At 35.9% G+C, this 17,838-nt stretch overlaps 1 protein-coding gene across 13 annotated transcripts in view; it reads right to left on the bottom strand.

Moving 5' to 3' along the window:
- LOC123868946 (protein tramtrack, beta isoform-like) overlaps positions 1–17,838 on the bottom strand; it is a 451,090-nt gene that overhangs the window by 379,559 nt on the left and 53,693 nt on the right. The gene's annotated exons all lie outside the window — the stretch shown is intronic.

Below are 17,838 nucleotides of genomic sequence, written 5' to 3'. Positions count from 1 at the left end.
GCAAAAAAAAATTGGTAAAAATGGCAACCCTAGTTGAAGATAACTTTGATGGCTGCCATAAAACATGGAAGTTGTACACTCACAGCGAAGTGATACGTATGTTTCGAGGGCTGAGACTGGGGTAGCTTTTAAGCCGAGTCTACATGCGTAGAGTCAACTAGCATACTACTTGTAGGTATTTTTGACGGCTTTCCTGGCAGAGTGGTAAGCGCTGTGGTCATATTAGCGAGTCCTGGGTTCGATTCCCAACAGGGGTCTGGAATTTTATAATTTCTCTGGTCTGGTCTGGTGGGAGGCTTCGGCCGTGGCTAGTTACAACCATACTGGCAAAGCCGTGCCGCCAAGCGACTAAGCGTTCCGGTACGATGCCGTGTAGAAACCAAAGGAGTAAGGGTTTATGAAAACTGCCCTACCCCTTCCAGGTGAGCCCGCTTCCATCTTGACTGAATCATCACTTAAAACCAGGTGAGATTGCAATCAATTACGACAATTCACGACGATTGCAGTCAATAACTGGAAAAATCCCAACTTATAGCAACCCTAGTTTTATAAAATTATTTTTATGGCGAGCATCATTGATATAAGAAATCAAGAAACTCAATTGCAAGTGCAATAAACACGTCCTAAAAGAAGCGGCAATTATATTATATCTTTATTTTTACCGAGATCAGCTTTGTAGACTTGATTTAGGCAAGACCTGCTCCCCGATTGTGTAAGGAAAATGTATTCATCGCTATCGTTATCGACAGCGAATTCTGCCCTTTGATTGGTTGATTCGCTGTTTACGTTTTTTCACAGCCAATCAAGGGGCAGAAATTGTTAGCGATTACGATAACCATGAATACGTTTTTCTTACATAATTGGGGGGGCTGCTTATCTTAATTGTTTACAGAATAAAAAAGATTTTGAATGAATACCTTCAAACGACGTTGAGGCTTACGATTTACTCGTAGGTACAATGCACAAGATTGACAAAGTTTCCCAGCAAAAAAGCAAGTGTGTATCTTTGTGTTTTTATTTCGATATCAATGGCAATCATAAAACACGGAAGCTACTCCGTATTATACCTACGAAGGAGGCTGGGCCTGGGATGCTGTTATCGATTGGGCTAACTGCGCGCTAGACGCGCATGCCTCGACGCGCGCCTGGTGGTGCACCACCTGCCGCCCGCCACCACCCGCTACCACCCACCACCACCCCACTACCACCCCACCACCACCCCACCGCCCCGCGAATACCACCGCCAGTTAGCGTTAACATTTCCCCTGTTTATAAAAACCTCCGTACTTTTCTATAGCACTACTCTCCTCATTTTATTTTTTAACTGAAGGCTGAATCCATATTAAAATGTAGATTTTATTTTTATTTCATTCTGATACAAGTTGCAATCTCACCTGATGGTAAGAGTGATGCAGTCTAAGATGGAAGCGGGCTAACTTGCAAGGCGTATGACAGTTTCATTAAAACCTTCATATCTCTAATCGGTTTCTACATGGCATTATACCTGAACGGTAAATGTTATAAAAGCGAAAGTGTCCATTACCTTTCATGTCCCAACCGTAAACCGATTTTAACAAAATTTAGAACCTGAACGAGTTAACAACACGAAATATTTTTGCTCAACGTTTCTGATACGAACCGCTAAGCTGTGGATTGCTCTACCGGCATCCGTGTTCCCTGCTTCGTATACCTACCTTCAAGGCAAGAGTGAATAGGCATCTTCTAGGCCAGAGCGCTCCAATCTAGACATCATCATTGCTCTCTATAGCGCCAAGAGCAAGCCTATCTTGCAATTAAAAAAAAATTACATCATGGAGACGCAGACGAACTTAGGATATTACCTATTTATTCCGGAAAATAAGTGTTTCCACGGGAACCGTTTGCTAGAGTCGTTTATTCGATATTAATAGTTATTTAAAAGATACATACCTTACCTTATAATATAGACATAACCTTTTTCTCAATTCAGGAATTGTTGCTTTACGTAAATCCAGTTGTAAAAAACATTAAATATCTGAAGATTTATTTAAATATGTTTAAAGTTATAGGAACTGCAATTCGCATGCATTTATTGTATGAAGCATGATCTTGGCAATTGTGAAAACCCTTTGGTAAGTATAACTGCTAAAGGGTTTCGTAATCTTGCCCTAATTGTTTGAAGGTCGTGTTTAAATCACGTTCCTTCCTAAAGGGTGTGAAGTTCTAGTGACTCTTGAGTTGTCCACAAAAAAAATCTCAAAACTGTAAACTTTTGATAACATGATAAAATAATGATAATAATAAGTAGATTTGACAAAAAACATCACAAAAGTAGGAATAAAATATTATATCACAAGAATTAAAAAAAAATTAATATAACGATTATTTATTTGTGAATATTAATTTAATCTACTACAGAAAATCTTAATAATTTAACCGTGTTCTTTACTTTTGTTTTTATACAATTTTATTTTTTAAATAAATGACTTTAAAAAAAAGTTCGTGGCTCCTTAAATTCTTATAATCCAATAAAAAAAAATGTATTAAACAAATCATTTCATTTCATACTATAAACAGTATAACTATTCCGTCATAGTTTTGAATTTAGAACATCTGCGTCATTCGATAACATTCAAAATGCCGTACGCAACAGTTCTGTTACGTTCGGTTTTACGGGTTTCGCGTCTATGAAATTGCTCATATAACATAACAGTTAGGCATCTTCAAATATAAAATACAGAGGGAAAAGGAGGTCGCGCATTTTCCTCATCCCTACGCACACGTTTGTAAGACAAGAAAGGGACGTAAGTCAAAATTAGGGCATACAGGGCGGAACTAGGTTGTAGCCGGGAGACAGCGGTACGCCCTGCGATCCCCATGCCCTGCCGAACTTTCTTCTTTCATAACTTTGTACCGCGTATTGATCCGTCACAACTGCGCAATTTATATACCCCATAGAACAAGTTACAACTGATATTGAAATGGGGAAACTACGCAGAGCAAACCGCGATCACCGAAATCGCGGGGCAATATTACTAATTACTTTACTTTATAGTGGAACATTAAATGGATTTTATATGACTTTTAGTCTGGGTTGGATGATTGTTGACATATTTTAACAGCATATCAACAATGTCATATTATTTTCAATAACCACAACAATTTGGACAAGCAACAAATCACCTTTATTATAAATGCGAAATTGTGTTGGTTTGCTGGTTTATTGGTTTGTCCTTGAATCATGCGCAACCGAGCAATGGAACGACGTGATTATTTGCATGGTTATATTTAAGGACCTGGAGAGTGGGCTACTTTTATTCTAGAATATCTAATTCCCACGGGATTTTTAAAAACCTAAATCCACGCGCACGACGCGGACGTCGCGGGCATTAACTGACGACCTCCCTGTCGCAGTGGTCTTTTTAATCGGAGGTCCCGGGTTCTATTCCCGGCAGGGGTTTGGAATTTTGTAATTTCTAAATTTCTGGTCTGATCTGGTGGGAGGCTTCGGCCGTGGCTAGTTACCACACTACCGGCAAAGCCGTGTTAAGTACCAAAGGGGTATGGGTTTAATGAAAACTGCCATACCCTTCCAGGTTAGCCCGCTTCCATCTTCGACTGCGTCATCACTTATCACCAGGTAAGATTCGATTGATCGATCGAGTCAAGGGCTAACCTGTACCTATCTGAATTTAAAATAATTAAAACAAGTGTAAATTAAAAATTTATAACACCCCCGACAAGTGAAGGTTACAGAAACTAGAAAAGACCTGATAACTTTCAAACGGCTGAACCGATTTTCTTGGACTATTCCGCGCCTACGATCCAAAGTATCAGAGTTTTCCAAAACATCATTTTCAAATAAATAATTATGTATCTAGGCAACGTCCATCTTAACAGCTTGACATTTGTCAATTGACATAATATTATGAACCTAACGGTTATGTAACCTTCTTTTCTACAAGAAAACTAGAAAAGAGCTGATAACTCTTAAACGGCTGCACCAATTTTTTTGGATTATAGCTAAGAACACTCTCGATCAAGCCACCTTTCAAACAAAAAAAAAAGTAAATTAAAATCGTTTCATTCGTTTAGGCGCTACGATGCCACAGACAGATACACAGATACACAGACACACAGATACACAGATACACACGTCAAACTTATAACACCCCTCTTTTTGGGTCGGGGGTTAAAAACTAGCTATAACTGATAAATAATAATTTGACATTTTGAAAGATTTCTAATACATAAGCCGTCAAAACTTCTTTATTACTGAGTTAAATTTTATTCGGCTATTGGAAAATCGGCTCTAAAGCTATTAATATCGTTCACTTGGAATGGAATCAATTAAGTTTATTTTTATCACAAAGGCCTGGAGAGGCACGAAAAGGTTTATGGAAATTTTAGGAAGGCCTCTGCCCGATGGCGTAAAAACGCTGGATTATAGGCAAACAAAATACATCATCTCAAATAGTTCAAACCATTTAATTTTCGTCCTAATACATTCTTTGTTAACAAATTTAGTCTATCAACTCATTTTATTCGAATAGAAGTAATTAAATCTTCCATATTACTTATACTTAATAATAATTCAATCTTTCACAAAGACTAAGGCTCATCTGAGTTTATTATGGGTATTTGTACATTTTATTTTAAGTAACATCAAACTTAACTAAAACAAAGCAATCCTCTCATTAACATAACATCGATCTATCGATTTTACTTCAGAAAGTTCGGATCCAATAATCATTGTTATTTACTACAAAGAATGTTCATGCAAAATGCTTTATTATTCGTAGAGAAACAGAGTTAGTAAAAAAATTACATAATATTAAAATATTTCCGCAAAAAAATGTGACACACTATAATGAATAACACGTACGATGTAAAAATAAATTGTATCTCTGATTTAGCATTAAGTACATATTACATAAGTTAAAAAATTACGTTAAAAAACCTACAAGTAAAATAAAAGCAATAAAAATTGTAATTGAAATTGAATAAATAAAAAAAAATAAAAAAAATCAGGCAAAAATTGATTAAAAAAAAATTGATTGAAACAAATAATCTTAAAAATACTAAAAATAGCAAAAAAAAACAAGTAGGTATTGTGTCAATTTCATGACTAAAGCTTGTAAAATACTTTTTTGCAACGCACTGAGTTTTGAAAAATCATAAAAAATCGATCTTTAAAAAAAATTGTTTGTAAAAAAATATTCTTATACTACCTAACAGCGAGAACGCTCAAACCGTTTTGCTACCTGTACCTATGGTAGGCGTCCTTACGCCTTACGTACTTGCCATCAGGAGTGAAGTAGTAGCTTGGTGGAGCGTGGATGTGTCTCCCGCGCACCAGGAAGAGGATATCGCCGTCTCCTGACCTCGAGGGAGCCGTGATGACGTCAGCGCGGCAACCCGCCATGTCTCGAGAGGAACAGTACCACTGCTTTCGGCCGTGAGCTTGCAAGTTCTTCAGGTAGAACGTGTAGCCGTCATGGAGCAGAAGCGACTTCCCTGTCCTCGAGGGCACGTACACAGCCGGCGCAGATTCTGAACCCATCGTACAACATCAGCATGCTACAGAATACAACAACTATACTACAATCTAGTCATAACTCTACTTATTGACTACAAATACAATAAAGCGGAATTTACATTACGAAATTAGTTTCACTACATTAATTTCATTAACAATTCCACATGTAAACGTCTAATTTCGTAATGAATACACAACGAAATTAGATGCATGCATTCCGAAATTAGACGTTGACAAATGCAATTGATAATGAAATTAATGTCGTGAAACTAATTTCGTAATGTAAATTCCACTTTACACAAGAATAAAATAAAACACGCCAACTTTATAAATATTTTAAGTTTCCAAATACTTTATACATATTATTTTATTTACATGAATTATATTTATTATAGGTACTAATAGCTGTAGGTACATTTTTATTTTAACAAGTTTTAATATATAATTTAGATTATAAATCCCAGAATATTTTGTACGTTATTAAATAACTATAACTCTATAATGATTTTTAAAATAAGCGTGAATATTAAAAGTTTTGTTTTTTATTAAATAAAAACTAGTGTCAAATAAAGTTTTTCTTTATAACTGAGCATTGTTAAAATTTCGGAATGTTTGTAAAATGGATTAATAGAATACTCTTTATCTGTGTAACAAATTATAAATGATCTCTAATTTGAATTATTAATGGACGCGGCTTACAGCCGCGACTGATAGTTATCTGGATAATACACGAGTACGCTGAACTGTGCAAACTATCGGACGGTCGCGGACGTAACCTTGAGTGTGCGGACGTCTGAGAGATATCTCGCAAGCCGCGTCCCAAACGACTGTGCACACCTATTAGTCGCGGCTATCGGACGCGTCCCATAGTTTTTTGTATGTATATAAGTGATGTATGGACAAAATACCAATAAATAAAGATTCACTTAATATTTAAGATGCTCTTAAGTGTTAAGAGACGTTTCCATATTTGGTTGTAAATGGCGTTACACTATGTTATAGTCACTACGAGTTAGTTTCACTGACACCATTGGCTGCGCCGTCATGCCTAGCTAACCTCTCACCGTAGAGACGGAATATCTCGTACAAGTTGAGGTTGTTGAGGCCGTTGAGTCTGTTGACGTCGTTGAGCCTGTTGAGGTTGTTGAGCGGGCGCATACGTGGTAAAGACGCACGCGCATCTCCCGGTCAGCGCGGAGGATGGTTATGCTTGCCCTCTACTGCAATAACCTCTCGATGGTACGTCCTCAAAGTGGCCGCACATTGGTATCTGTTTCTCGCTGCACAGTACCAGAGTACTTTAGGCTGGTTCCGGTAAGCGTTGTGAGGGCGATAGTAGTAACCGTCTAGAACCAGTTTCGGATAGCCTTTATCGCTCGGAATAACTTGCACTGAAACATGGTATTAAAGTTAATTTTAATCATACGGCTAATACGGGTTTACACAAAACTTGGTAGCCTATAATTTTTTTTCAAGATTTATGTTAAACTGTTGTCTGTGGGCGAATGAATCAGAATGACTTAGCAAAACTAGACAATCATACCATTAAAAAAAAGAAAACTATACCTACATCGATAAAAAATTAAATTATTCCAAATACCGGCAGATTCCATCTAAATTAGTAAAGCTAAGACCAACAACAAAAGTTAAAAACTAGAAATTTATTTATTTAGAGTTTTGGGTTGAAAAATGCAATATTAGAGATAATGAAATAATTGTTTGATTATAAAATATCATTTTATTAACTAAATAAAGTGAGCATAAAATAGAGATTTCATACTTAAAATGGTGGGTTTGATTTATTTTACAATACATTTAACAAGTTAAAACAACTTAAAGTACCTACTTAATTAAAATTAAACTAAAATATCATGATTGGGTGCGTTTATTGTTTTTTTTTTTATTCAGATACAAGTTAGCCCTTGGTTGCAATCTCACCTGGTGGTAAGTAATGATGCTGTCTAAGATGAAAGCGGGCTAACCTGGAAGGTGTATGGCAGTTTTCACTTTTCTACACGGTATCGTACCAGAACGCTAAATGGCATGGCGGCACGGCATTGCCAGGGTGGCAACTAGCTAGGGCCGAAGTCTCCCACAAAACTAGACCAGAAATTTAGAAATTATAAAATTCCAAACCCCTGCCGGGGATCGAACCCGGGACCTGCCACTAATGTGCAAGTGGCCATCGCGTGGTCCACAATGATCCACGAATCCTAAAGGTCCATGGAATACTGTTTATGTTTGGAATGACCTATTTAGTGCATAGTACAGAATGCCCTACGACAACAATTAGTCCGGTTAATCGAGTCTCTACTGTACATAGAAATCGATGCCGGATTGTAATTTAATTTATTCATGCATTAATTGTATAGAATGTCTATCTACTCGGCTGAGTTGCTGACCGTTCTTAGATCATTCATGTAAGATACAAGTAATTACGCACGTACCACTCAACTTAATAGCTAGCAAGCGAGCTTGAATGATGAATCATGAACATCTACATTTAGGTACCGCTATAGTTCATTCGCGTTATAGAAAATGATGAGCTGAGATGACTACTCATCATTGATAGGTAGTTCACACTAATAATACCTATTCTTAAGGCGAAAGATTGTGTGTGTGTGTGTGTGTGTATGTTTGTTATTCCTTCACGCAAAAACTACTAGACGGATTTGGCTGGGAATGGAGGTAGATATTACCTATCCTGGATTAGCACATAAGCCACTTTTTATCTCGGAAAATCAAAGAGTTCCCACGGGATTATATAATAATCTGCAACTACGATCTAAAAGCTAACAAACGAAGTTTGATTGTTGCTTAAATATCAAGTAAGGCAACCAAACTGAACGAAATTATGTAGACATGCTCTAGAAACTAATACCTGTGTCAGATTTCCACATATACCTAATATGTAGTTTCAAAATTACTCAAATATTTTTATATAAATCTAATAGGTACAGCGCATAACTGAGTAGGCTCTTGCGGTAGTAGAGCGGTGCGGGAGGGTGACAGTTGTAACAAGTTGACGAATCACTGAGCGCCAGAGTGAAATAGAGTGAGGGAACTTTCGTTTGATTCTGATAACGATATGATATTAGGCTATGATGACGTAAAATGATAGAAAAATAGGACTTCATTAGAGCTACCTGCGTCAAATATGCTATTAATGTAACATTTGACGCCTGCCAGTGACGTCGAAGCCTCGAAGTTTTGTTAGAAGTTTTCTAACCGTCGTGAACTGTGGCTCACTGCATTACCGCAGGAACCTACACAGTTATGCGTTATGCCTATAAAATGAACGGTCGGCCTCAGAACTCGAGTAGCGATTCCGCGAAACTATTGCATCAAAAACCTACCGCAGTTATGACCTTTTTCTATAAACACCTAAAACGTGTGCATAACCGTGCAACACGAATATGGTCATTAAGGTGCTAAACGACTTATGGCATTTTACTGTACCTAAAACCTTAACAATGGCCCCCTCTGTAACACTAGAGAGGGCTATAGAGCTACACTGTGTAGTTATTAGTTCTGCACCGATGCCTCAATTCCGAGAATACTAGCTTCTTGCCAATCGTATGTATCCTTGCCCCACAGCCTCTGGCGCAGATCCAGCGCCTTTTCGTCTTGTAGCAAGCATCCAATTTGTACCAGAAACCGCCCATTTTCAGCAATTGGTCTTCATCCTGGAGGTGATTGCTTCCCGGAGGTGGTAATACTGCGCAGAGATAGCATTGGAAAGGGAATTAAAGAGTAAAATTTAATAACACGAAACTCAATCTAGCATAACTTAGGGTCTTAACAAAATCAATTTTCCCACAACGAGGACGTTTTTTTTTTAAATTGCGTGATATGATTTTGACGACAATTATGCTTAAAAAAGCTCAGTCTAGGTTGGAACGCATTTGCCTAGAAGATGCCTATTCAGTCTTTCTTCGAAGATAGATTGCGTTATTCCCAACATCAGCCTATACAATTGAATCTTATACCTTAGATCTTAGATGACAGAAAGAAAATAGATTTATCTGGAAGTTCGGATCACAAACCCTCTAGCAACTCGATCTTGGTAACAAGAGTCAACAGACAGATGGTGCGACGAGGACGACGTAATGCAATTCGCAATGAACAATCTAATATAAACCTTATTTTGTTACAATAAAATCTCGAGCCAACTGTTAGTGTAGAACCACGCTGCTGCACTTACAGATTGCTCGAGATGATCATCCGTAAAAAAACGTTACTGCATGTTATAAAAACCTGTGTGCATCATTTGCCCACCAGTTTGGCGAGTTAGTAATGTTAAGATCCTTGTAGAATTAATATGAATAAATAAATTAATAAAACTTTTTTTTACAAATAAGGCCCATATATTCATAGATTACTCCATTTAACATAATGGGGTTATACCAAAAAATTCCTGAAAAGCCGGTAAAACATTGGCGGATCCTCTGGTACTGCAAATGTTCATGGGCGGCGGTAATCACTTACCACCAGGTGACCCACCTGCTCGTTGTTTTTATTAAAAAAAAATGTAACGATCCAAAAATCCTTGCATACAAAATTATTTTAATACAATATCGTTAGAATCCTTACATCATTCCGCTGACACTAGCTATAAATCTTGTGAAAAACATTCAATATGGCGGCTGTATGGCTTTTGGCAGGGCAGCCGTATTTTTTTAATTATGACTTGTATCGATATGCTTTTAATGTGTGTTATAAATTGACACCTAAATAATACACGAAAACAAAAAATGCTGCAATTGATATTAGGTATAAAAGCACATTTCCTCGTTACTCTTTAGCAATCAAAATGTTTTCTTGCAAATTTTGCAATGCTCATTTACGTTTTTGGCTTCACTACATCGTGCATTGGCACGTTGCTGGCCCGCGGTTTCAACAGCGTCAAATTTTTTTCTATTTAAGTATTTTAAAATGCCGATTTTCGGCCTTGGATTACATAAATGCATAATTTTTTTTAACATTTTTTAAAATAATCATAAATTCTACTTCTTTCTGTGAACATTTTAACTGTTATTTTCTAACCACTTCACATAATCAATAAAATCTAAAATGTAAAGGTTGTCTTTGATGGCTTCAAATAAAAAAAAAAACATGAATACCATTGATTTATGAAATATAAACAAAAATATTGCCAAATTACATGTTCACAGTATAATAGAAACTGTACATAATTCAAAAAGGAACAATTTCATAAAATAAATAGGGGCACATCTATTTATTGAGTGGTACATAATTTTTTTTTAATCTACATTCCTAAGGTCTGATCTGATGATTTTTGTGTGACTATATCACTTATTTGAACTTTAGCCTGTCTTTTTAGTTCGTCATTTCTTTATTTGATAAAAAGACGAAAGACAGCTAAAAGTTAGTAAAAAAAACTTTATAATTTTATCAATCGAAGCTTTACTTTAATTTTATTAATCGTAAAAATATGCCAAAATCAATTCAAAGGCTTATACGTGGCAGGAAATACGGATGCCGGAAAGGCATTCCCACTTATTATTCTCCCGTCCTATAGAATCATTTAAATAAAACTCAAAGTAGTAACACAATTCATGGATGCCCCCTACTTTGATTTCAACACGTAGATGTTATCAAAAAATTTACATACTATGCTTCAACAGTAGGTACAAATTAGAAATTGTAGAGAAAATTATATGAAGTATAAAATAGTAGTCTTTGATATTATATCGTAGTGCTAATTCGGTTGTAAACAAAACTTTAACAGAACTCAATTGACAGGAATAATAATTAAAATTGTAGTAATTCAATGACAATGAAGAAAATATAAGGACGAAAATATCTGACTTGCAGCATTTTATCAATATTACGTCGAAAATTAATATTATTTAATATTTTCAAACCTCATAACTTTTAAGAGATGTTTTAGTATTCGTTCAATATCTTTTTCCATTGTTTTTATTTCAGCGTTAAAAATTGGGGACATTTTATACCCAAACAACTTATTTTAGTTAAAGTTTTGTTTACAAAAGTACTAGCAACATTAACTTCTGCAAATAATTATTTTTACTGACATAATATATAATATAATATACAAAATTACAGAATTTATACTTCGAGTACAACATTAAAGCAAGTAAAAAGAGGTCTTTATATATAAATAACTATAAACGTACGGTTGTGTCTACGTAACTCACAGATATAAGTCTCTAATATAAAAACTATTGCCCGTTTATATATTTTCATTAAGCTGGTATACATTAATTCTACTCTGCCAAGATTATGTAACTTTTGACAGGTTGAATTGCAATTAGTCACAATCGATATGAAATTATTGGCAAAGCCTAAAATCAAGAAGATAGCAGCCTCTACGGCTTATTCAATTTGTAGACCCTAAAATAGCAAGCCTAGGGTATATACTCGGAAACGTGTGTTTGCGATTCCGTTACAATTATTAGCCCTTGGCTGCAATATCACCTGACGGTAAGTGATGATGCAGTCTTAGATGGAAGCGAGCTAACTTGGTACAGGTAAATTAATCGTTAAAGTATAACGGTGTTTGGCAGGGGGTTGCCCTGATACTAAGTGTTCAATTCATGACGTAATTTCTAATACTATTCCGAAGAAAATTTAAAAAAATTAGACTTTGACGTAAGAGTTTTACACCTTTATTATCTGTTATTTCACAAAGCCACCATGATCCAAACTTCTTAGTCGCTGATCGTTCCTCCCTGTGTTGGGGACAATACGCAAAGAAACTTTCAGCTTTTATAAAATAACGAAGGCTCTCGCTGGCTCTTAGTCCATATTGGTCTATTTGGTTACTTGATAAAATCATCAATGATCAAAAGTTACTTAATCATCGCAGTTTGCTATTACCAGTGATGTAACAAAATATATATTAAATAATTTAATTAAATATGAGTATTTTAAACTACGCACAAACAATTTTAGTTAAATCGTTTTATTTTACTCAAAATATCAATTCTCAAACGAAAGATTCTTCAGACATTACCCTTGGAGGCTGGAGCATTAGGTTAAAAACTTCATATTTTATACATAGAAGAATGGTTCAGGGTTTAAAGTTCATATTTTAATTGCCATTACGGTTCTGGGTTCTAGCTTTTTTGAGCCTAATCGGAGTGGAATTCCATAAGAATCGATTCAGCAGAAGAGTTTAATAGTATAAGATCTGTCGCAATATATAGACAAAGATTACGATACCGAAACTTAACATCTGTCAAAAAAAATAGTACCTACCGTGTGTTTTTTTTCCAATCTTTTTCAACTTTTTGACAAGTAATAGACAATACTGTTTATTTGTGAGTTCATCAGCTGCCTTTTTCTTATTTAAGATACATCATAATATAAATCACTACTATAACAACGGGCTCAAGTTATGGAGCCAATTGTACAACGGCCCCACGTTGATGGAGCCAATGTAGCAACGGCCCCACGTTGATGGAGCCAATGTAACAACGGCCCCACGTTGGTGGAGCCAATGTATCAACGTGGAGCCGATTGTTACACTACCTACTTTAAAAATCTTTGGCCTTGTAATTTTTCGTTACATCACTGATAACATACAGTATATATTACATACTACATCTCTACATCTAAATACAAATAATAAATAGCTATTATCGGAGTACTTTATAACATTGTCTATCAGTCATGCCGCACCCTACGCCGCGGCCATACATAGAATTTTGTAAAAAAGCTTCAACAAGACGGCTACGCTATCATTAAAGCTATATTTTGTATACATAATATCTTCTAAACATTTTTTGGTAAGAGAATATTGCACACGAGTGGTATACAGATTATTAAATTACATTTTTTTTACAATTCGCGTCATGAAAGTTGAAAGATGCGCATGGGCATGCAGATATAGTTCTCGCTGTTATGCTATGTTGAAATTACGTTATACTTGGCTGAGATTTTTAACTATCATCTTCAAATATTATAAATAAGTACTCATACGTAGCATGTGGAGAAGGTATTTAGCCCCACCGCATTCGCCCATATTGCATCGGTTGCCACTTGCCGCATGCGAGTGACTACATTTAAAACATACCTACACGGACTACGCATTTGCTCTCAACTGACGACGTAGGCATGTCCATGTGAGAGAAAATCCGAAGTCGATACTACGCCACAGATAATACAAGTACGCTAGATAAGTGGGTGTGCCATACAAAATGATAAACATTTAGTTCCGAGCATGCTCACACGATGCTCACTGCTATCAGTGCCATAATGGCGATAATCAAGTTCCTTCATAAACACGTATATAGCCAGGCATAGCTAGTCCAGCGTACCTAAGTAAAGGTCAGTGGCCACAGTTTTTAAACGGAACCACTCGCACATAGCTCATGACAACCAATGCGAGTGTAAGCATATGCGATGGGGCTTAGACTCAACCAATGCGCAGTTTCTCATCTTTCTTCACGAGATTCCAATTTCTAGTATTACATTTTAGCCACTAAGGCAATTGGTACAAGGCGACCGAAGGGCGTCTAAACTTCTAATTATTGTTTTTTTATACATTTATTAAAAATAGTATACCCACAAAGCATGTTCTATTTAGAAAAGTCTAAACGCTATAGATTCTAGTAACAAGTACCTACGTAAAAATAATAAAAATAGAAAAAATATAAAAATGAAATGTAAATAATTCTTAACTTTGGCATAAATCTACTTAGGCAGTCTTTCAGAAATACAACTTCAAGATGAATTTCAATAAAGTTAGTTACTTCATACATTAGTATAAGTTATTTTTATACCTGATAATTATTTATACCAGATGTTATAGTTTTTGTTAATTATTTATTTAGATATTTTTTTTGCAAAAAAAACTAAATTTTCAATAAAATTAATCATTATTTGTATTTAAAGGAATACCGTACATTAAAGCGTATCTTTATTCTAACCAATAATTTAGTATGAAGTAGTTAACTGCGACAATTCATCTTAAACCATCCAAAACCAAAAACATTAGAGAATCAGGTTCCAACTAGACTCTACGAGTAGATATAGAAACATTTATCCAGCACCTTACATACAGGTGTTTAACGACTCTCCAAGAACGCAGTCAATGCCTGCTATCCAACAGACCACGTACCAGGAGGTCGCGCCAGGCCTAGAGGAACAAGGCAGCATGAGGTGCTGCAGGCACTGAGACCGCTGGACTAGCAACGACAGTACGTGGAGCACAACTCTTCACAATCTTATACTTGCCCATAGGATCTACTTCGAACCTTCTAGACTCGTGCTTAGCTGGGTTATACGTTGCTGGGTGATTGTGGGACCCTCGGAAATACACCAGCCGTCCATCCCTTAGACATAAAGCCACTTGACACCTCTCAGCCTTTTGATAGGAACGGGCGCACCTCCAAGTCACTCGTCGAGGATGGGAACCTCCATCTTCGTAAAAAATATGTCCATCTGCTACTAAGTGTAAGCCTCCTCGAGCTGACCGTATGTAAAACCATCCTGCAACAATACACAACCTTTGCTATATGATTTGGGGATCAAGTTAATTACTACCCATAATAACAAGTGTAAATTAAAAATTTATAACACCCCCGACAAGTCAAGGTTACAGTACTAGTCCAAAGTATCTGAGTTTTCCAAAACATCATTTTCAAATAAATAATCATGTATCTAGGCAACGTCGATCTTGACAGCTTGACATTTGTCAATTGACATAATATTATGAACCTAACGGTTATCTAACCTTCTTTTCTACAAGAAAACTAGAAAAGAGCTGATAACTCGTAACTGATAACTAAACGGCTGAACCAATTTTTTTGGATTATAGCTAAGAACACTCTCGATCAAGCCACCTTTCAAACAAAAAAAAGTAAATTAAAATCGGTTCATTCGTTTAGGCGCTACGATGCCACAGACAGATACACAGATACACAGACACACAGATACACAGATACACACGTCAAACTTATAACACCCCTCTTTTTGGGTCGGGGGTTAAAAATGGAGAGTAAAACTCATGCCGGAAGGGCGTTCCGTATCCTAGCGATTCGAATTAGGAACAAGGAGGCAATTAATGCTAAGTTAGATTTTTTTTGTGAAATAAAAACAGCGAACAAACGAGCAGGCGGATCACCTGATGTTAAGTGATTACCGCCGCCCGAACATTTGCAGTACCAGAGGAACCGCCAATGCGTTGCCGGCCTTTCAGGAAATTTGTTGTTCAGCCCCTTGAATAATGCCATGTTGTAATTTAATGGAAACTCCGCAGAAGGGAATTGATTCTACAGTTTGCATGTGCAAATGTGTTTATATCAACAAAATCAATATTAGTAACGGAATAGTTTCTATTTAAAATGAAAATCTTAGAAATTAAGAGATAAATTAACACATTACCTTTTTGCAGCTAAAATAACCAGTAGGTAACACTTCACAGAAAAAAAAAATCGTAATAACACTAAAAGCAACTAACTGTTCTATCAATCGGAAAATGTATCAATTATTGTATTTCAGCAAAATCTAGATGGCTTATTTTCTAGATACAATAGAGTAATTCTAGATGGTTTCCCATCCTACTTGATACATAACAGCTTTAATAGGAAGAATATTTAAATTTTGAACAGGAAAACACTTCGCATTTTGATTTGCGTTTGTTTCTATTGACGTGGTTCTATTGATAAGAAAACACACGGTAGTAAAACTGGAGGAATCCCAAGATATATCGGAGCCACAAGAGACATATTTTGCAATGATAAAAATGCGAGAATTCAGTCGCATCAGGAGCGCCATGAAATGGTTGAGTAGCGATCAAGACCGAAAGACTCCGACTTCTACTGAGATTAAGCACTTCTTCGATACGCCCGATGTGGCCGAATCTTGCAGCCAAGTTCACTCGCATTTTCAGTAGGTACCTATCTACTAGAAATTCTTCTACGTGCGCTTCTTACATCTGGTCCAGTCCAAGGTCATAGTATGTATGCAAACATCTTATGACCCTACTAATATCAGTCAAGCGCAAACATGAGACAATTTTAAAACAATAAAAATCTAAAAATGAATTTTACTATTTTAATTATATTTTTATTTTATTTTTTATATATATTTTCAAGTGTATAATATTTATATCAAAATTAATGTTGTCAGTCAGTTCGTTCATAATGATATGCGCTTCGGAATCTCCGGAACTAATGATCCGATTCTGAAAATTATTTTACTGATAGAGACAACTACATTATCCCCGAGTGATATACTACAGGCTATAAATTAAACGAACGAAGTCGGAAAAACTAATTTTAATGTTTGATGTAGGATAAAAAGTTTAAAAAGTTTTGATGTAGGATAAAAAGTTTAAAAAGTTTTGATACAGGATAGGTTTGTAATGAAAGTCGTAATCTGACATCAGCGCAATATAATCATTTCTTTGTACCTATACAGAGAGAACAGTTCTCACTACCAGTACTTAACTCACTACAGCGTATACAATCTCGTCGGCGACTCTCGCCTATAGCTGTACTCTATCCGCGGAAACAACTTAGTATAGTGCTCTCTCTGTTACGTAATCCCACACAAATGATAGAGACAAAAATCTCAGTGGGCGCTGATCATTTTTATCACAAACGAAATTATAGTACGCGACAGGTTAAGATGGCAATCGGGTGACGTGCGGGTGTGCGGGGCGTCCCCCCACCACATACCCCAAAATTGCCATCTTGATCTATCGCGTACTATAGGTGTATTTTCTAATTGAATTTCGATGTTTTTTGAAAACATTTTCGAATTTAATTTGGAATGTTTTTAAAACATGTTTGTGATAGGTTGGTAACGCCCACTGTGATATTCTCATCATTTGTATGGGATTACATAGCAGAGAGAGAGCGCTATACGAACTTCCTTCCGCGGATAGAGTATACCTTTATCCATAGCTAGTTAATACTTTCCCTAAAATAATATCTTATCACAATAAAAAAATAATACTTCAAGAATAATACTTTAAAGGTTAACTTAATATAATCGTATACATCTTATTGGTAAAAACTGGTACACCCATATCATGGTTAACATTGTGCGGTATCATATATCAATATAAAACTATTGTTTCCAAAAATAAATCTTTGTGTAAGTACAGCCAGGGCTATAACATAGAATCTTTAATAAAATATGGTATTTAAGTACTGACTAAAGCAATAATAAAAAAATAATCTTAAAAAGTTCCATAAAAATAAAGATCTCACTAAAAAACAAAATCTTACAATCTACAACGTATACATTGAGTATTATAATTAAGTAAATTGTTCAATAAATGCAGTTTCCTAACCTTAACAAGTCGTTACATTAGCTCCCTA

This window comes from Maniola jurtina, chromosome 10, assembly GCF_905333055.1.
Source record: "Maniola jurtina chromosome 10, ilManJurt1.1, whole genome shotgun sequence".
Taxonomy (NCBI): domain Eukaryota; kingdom Metazoa; phylum Arthropoda; class Insecta; order Lepidoptera; family Nymphalidae; genus Maniola; species Maniola jurtina.
The sequence above is the reverse complement of the archived record's forward strand: the minus strand, read 5'-3'. Positions and strand labels throughout refer to the sequence as shown.